A 5,000-nucleotide genomic window follows, 5' to 3' on the forward strand; every position below is an offset into this window, starting at 1 on the left:
TTTGTCTGCTATTGTTCCTTGCAGGGATTTAAGGATTTGAATGGAAGTAACATTTAAACCCCTGGATATTCCAAATCCACACACATTATTCCAGTTTTTAAATTTAAAAATTTGTTTTTAAAACAAAAATAAAACAGAATTTCTCAACATATAATTTGACCAATCAATCTGAATGTTTTTTTATCATTTGTTTCTCTTTTTTTCTTTTTTTTTTTGGTATTAATTTTGTAAATGGAGGGGGGGAGGGGGGGGGGGGAATCATGCCATAGTTTTGAATTAGAGAGGAAGACCCCAGTTTAACTAGATTTGACTGTAATCAGATTATTATATTTTTTTTTACTACTCAAAACGTTTGTTTCGTCACCTCTATTTGTTCACAATGTTTATTATTTAGTTACTTTATGTATGATTTTATTTTTTTTCATTCACCTTCACCCACAAAAACCCAAAAAACACCCAAAAAAACCTACAATTATTTTGATCACAACTTCACCCCTTTTACTTTGTATGGGGTGTGTGTGTGTGTGTGCGATCCTGTGACCTTTTGACCCATGGCTGCTTCTAGAGTCAAAGTTCTTTTCAAATCACTCCTCTGGAAGGGACGCATCCTTTGGTAATCTTCTTTCAACCCCAAGAGTGGAGGCAAGCAAGGGGCCAGGTAAGACCTTTGGGAGATCATGCACATTTTATCCAGATTATATTATGGGAGACCTTCCATAAGCTACTACATTACATTCCAAGTATTAACCAGTAGATTTTTGACCAATCAAACCGTGAATTTGTGAACACACCTTCACACGTGCTCCGACAAGCATGGTTGGTTGTTTATAAACAATGACTTGAATGAAATCCACCTTTCTCTGATCATGGTTATTGTTTTTATACCGGCAGATGGATGACCAGTTATCACACGGAATTTCTCGACCATGTTATAAACGTTTGAAATTACACATATTTTTATCTGTGCCGGTTCTCTTGATCAAGCGGTAGAACAGTGGGTATTTTACTAAGACGCATATCATCGATAGTAAATATCGTGAGTTTGCGATGTCAACCAATCACTGCCATTGTTTACAGTATGACGACTGTCCGAGGGGTGTGGTTATCTAAGTGTCTATACTTGTTGTAGTAGGGGGTTTGGGAGGGGGGAAACTTTTCTTCTTTTTTTTTTTTAAGTCTTCCCCCTCCCAAACCCCCTACTAGAAGTTCTAGTGTAAGGGGGTTTGTTGGGAGGGGGGGAAGACTTAAAAAAAAAAAAAGAAAAGTTTCCCCCCTCCCAAACCCCCTACTAGAACAAGGATACTTGGGATGTAGTAGCTTATGGAAGGTCTCCCCAAGTCCCCAGATTATCTTTGATTTTTAGCTTAGTGTGTGCATCATCATCATTATTTTTTTTAAAATTATTATTATTAATTATTCGCATTTTGTCAAAATTATTTATTTTATTTTCTTTTAATTTCTTATTTTCAACTTTTCATTTATTTTTTCCTATTTTATCAATTTTTATTAACTCTTATTTTAGAATAGGATTAAATCACTTTTATTGAGTTAAAAACACAAGTTTTAGATTTAAGATTTTCATGAACATGCGACTGAGGAATGAATGAAAACAATAAACGTGATTTAATCTTATTATTACTCACTCCCCTTCTCATCCAGAATCAAATTATACGTAAAGAGAAAGTCTAAATAAGAATAATAATGATTAGATTGAATGGGAAATGTCATTTATAATAATAATAATGATGATAATAATAATAATGATGATAATAATAATAATAATGATAATAATAATAATAATAATAATATTATAATATAATAATAATAATATGATTATAGTAATAATAATATGATAATAATAATAATAATAATAATAATAATAATAATAATAATAATAATAATAATAATAATAATAATAATAATAACAATAATAATAATAATAATAATAATATAATAATAATGATAATAATAATAATAATAATAATAATATAATAATAATAATAATAATAATAATAATATAATATAATAATAATTATATATAATAATAAAAATAATAATAATAATAATAATAATAATAATAATAATAATGATATATACTTTATTCATCCAAAAAAAAAAATGGAAATTCGTCTTACAGCGTGGCATGCATAAAAATGTATAAACACAAAGTTGAGAATCTATGGCGACAATGTATACATATATATATATATATATAATATATATATATATATATATATATATATATATATATATATATATATATATATATATATATGCTAATGCACAAAAATGTAAAAAATATTCAACCAAGAACCAATAGCAACACTTTATATATTATTAATTCGATAAATTGAGATAGGCCATACCTCTGGCCTTTAGTCCGAACTTGTGTGTGTATATTTAAAAGATAGTATTTAATAATTTATATTACTTAAACCACCAGCTTCTTCTATCTCTATTGATCGATTGATATTGTTGGCTGTTACTAAGCTCTGGTCTTCATCTCTCTCTCTCTCTCTCTCTCTCTCTCTCTCTCTCTCTCTCTCTCTCTCTCTCTCTCTCTCTCTCTCTCTCTCTCTTTCTCTCTAGTTATAAAATCCATCATCTCTTTGAGTGCAGATCATAAACCATGATGATGACTCATGATTGCGCATTGATGGGTTTTTAATGCACACTTATATTACAAGGGGGCGAAGTGGCCGAGTGGTTAAGGCATTGCACTGTGAGCCGGATGACCCGGGTTCGAGCCCCGCTTCAGGCACTTTGTTTTTTTTCCTTGAGCAAGATTATTAACCCCCACTTTGCTCACTTGGACAACATGGGTGATTCCTGTTGACATCAGACATTTTGTTTGATGAGTTATCTATATTCCTTCGTGGAATGCCTAGGCGACGATATTTATTAATATTACAAAAGAAGTGTTAGACAAAATAAAACAAAAATTGTGTGTAATAATGGCATTTTCATTTTACCATAATCATAGATTAATGCATTTTTGATTTTTTTGTTTTACTTCCTGTCACCTCCATCCTTCTCATTGATTATGATCCCATTTAACGCTGCAGTCGAAGCCAGTATTTGGAATGCTGCTTTATTGCATCGGAACAGCCACTTAATTGGAACCGTCTGTCTGTGACAGAATTTTTAAAATGTAATTTCTACTGGTTTATCCGAATGCATGCCGGTTAACTGGAATGATTTCAGGCTTCAGCAAACGTTTTAGAATACAAAAAACATTAATGTTCCCATTGAACGGAACAAGAATGGAGTCACCTCAAGTTTTCAGATAAATAAAAAATTCAGATAATTAACAATGGAGTCACCCCAAGTTTTCAGATGAATAAAAAAATCAGATAATTAACAACGGAGTCTCTGTAAGTTTTCAGATAAATAAAAAAATCAGATAATTAAGAATGGAGTCTCTGTAAGTTTTCAGATAAATGAAAATGTCAGGTAATAATAATAATGGTATAGATTTATAGTGCGCCAAGCATCCCTTCATCAGGAGGGCTCTGGGCGCATGACATAGATTAAGCCCTAACACAGTACACGAACAACGCTAATTATGCACATAATCAAAAGAAAGCCTGTCGGTAATTAACAATGGAGTCTCTCTAAGTTTTCAGATAAATAAAAAAAGTCAGATAATTAACAATGGCAGTGAGTCTGTCTCTCCCATTCCTTTGAATACAGTAACACGTAACCCTTAATAAACCATTTGCCAGTCTTGGTGAGCAACAAGTACTTAATCAAACATTTGGTAATGATGCAATGGTTGGTTGATTTGCTTTAGATGAGTCGGCAAATGGCCTTGATTCAAATTGTATAATATATTGTGTGAGTATTTTGGAATAAGATTCACATACCTGCCAACCCTTCCACTTTTGGTGGAATCATTCCTATTTTCACTCTTCCTTTTTGTACTATTCCACCCTTGTCTCTAAAATTCCGATTTTCAAAAAAAAGATGATAATGGTAAGAATAAAAAAGAGCAAGGGGGGGGGGATTTCCTATTTTTTGTCTCAAATTCCTATTTTCAGGCGGTCTGATACCACTTTTGGAATGTGAAGGGTTGGCAGGTCTGGATTCATGTGTCCTTGGATCATTTGGGCTTCTTTTTGAGATATGGGTGTAGTGACAATTCCATATTAATAATGTGAAGTTACGAGATAGGGCTACATCTATCATCATGATTACACACAAGTATTGTTAAATGTAGCGAAGAATGGAAAGTAAAATTTTAGACAAACAAACTAAAGGATGCTCTGTCTGATAGTTCAGTTGGTAGAGCACTCGCTGCACATGCAAAGGGAACGAGATTGATCCTGATCCTGGGTGCAGTCTTTCCGACCCCCCCCCCCCCCCCCCCACTCCCGTGTGTCCACCCAGAAGTGATTGGAAAGCTGGGTCTGTTAGAGCTGGTGGAAATTACTTTGCAATAGAGTTTTATCCAAAGGGTAGCAAGTAGTTCCTATTGCTGTAGAAACCCGGATAAACTCCACCTCTTTAGGCCTAATGGCACTGATGAAGGACTGGACTACTATAATTATATATCCACTGCAAAAGATGTGTAGAGTAGTCTTGATAGGCTGTTCCAATGGAGATCACAACTGGAATCTTTTAATTGGTAAAACTGCTTAGTTTGAACAATTTTTGAAAAACGGTTCGGTTCCAATTAAGCAGCTTGCACTTAGTATCTACTAATGCAAATATTTGAAGCTCAAAGAAGAAAATAAAAATAGAAAATTAAATTTTAAAAGAAGCTTCAATTAATATCACAATTTGGCCTACCCCAAGGAATAAACGATGTGCCGAACAGTACAGCAAATTTGACATGAAATAACCTTTAATGATAGGCTTATTTTTTAATTTAAAAAAGATCACATACACTACCATCATTTTTAAAATGCCATCACCGTTTATTTTTTTCAAATTTGAATAACTCAAAAGTATTTTTTTTTCCATGTTTTACACACACCATAGATTTTTTTGGGGTTTGA

At 32.6% G+C, this 5,000-nt stretch overlaps 1 protein-coding gene and 1 pseudogene across 6 annotated transcripts in view; one reads left to right on the forward strand and one right to left on the reverse strand.

The window, feature by feature from the left end:
• The window catches only part of LOC144957880 (unconventional myosin-Ia-like), a 228,203-nt gene that overhangs the window by 171,198 nt on the left and 52,005 nt on the right, over nucleotides 1-5,000 (reverse strand). The window lies entirely within an intron of this gene.
• The window catches only part of LOC144957649 (diacylglycerol kinase beta-like), a 42,698-nt pseudogene that overhangs the window by 2,684 nt on the left and 35,014 nt on the right, over nucleotides 1-5,000 (forward strand). Inside the window, exon 2 of the transcript XR_013642186.1 lies at nucleotides 566-658. The product of XR_013642186.1 is annotated as a diacylglycerol kinase beta-like (transcript). The remainder of the gene's footprint in view (nucleotides 1-565; nucleotides 659-5,000) is intronic.

This window comes from Berghia stephanieae, chromosome 12, assembly GCF_034508935.2.
Source record: "Berghia stephanieae isolate SIO BIC M18660-M18661 chromosome 12, UCSD_Bste_1.3, whole genome shotgun sequence".
Classification (NCBI taxonomy): Eukaryota; Metazoa; Mollusca; class Gastropoda; order Nudibranchia; family Aeolidiidae; genus Berghia; species Berghia stephanieae.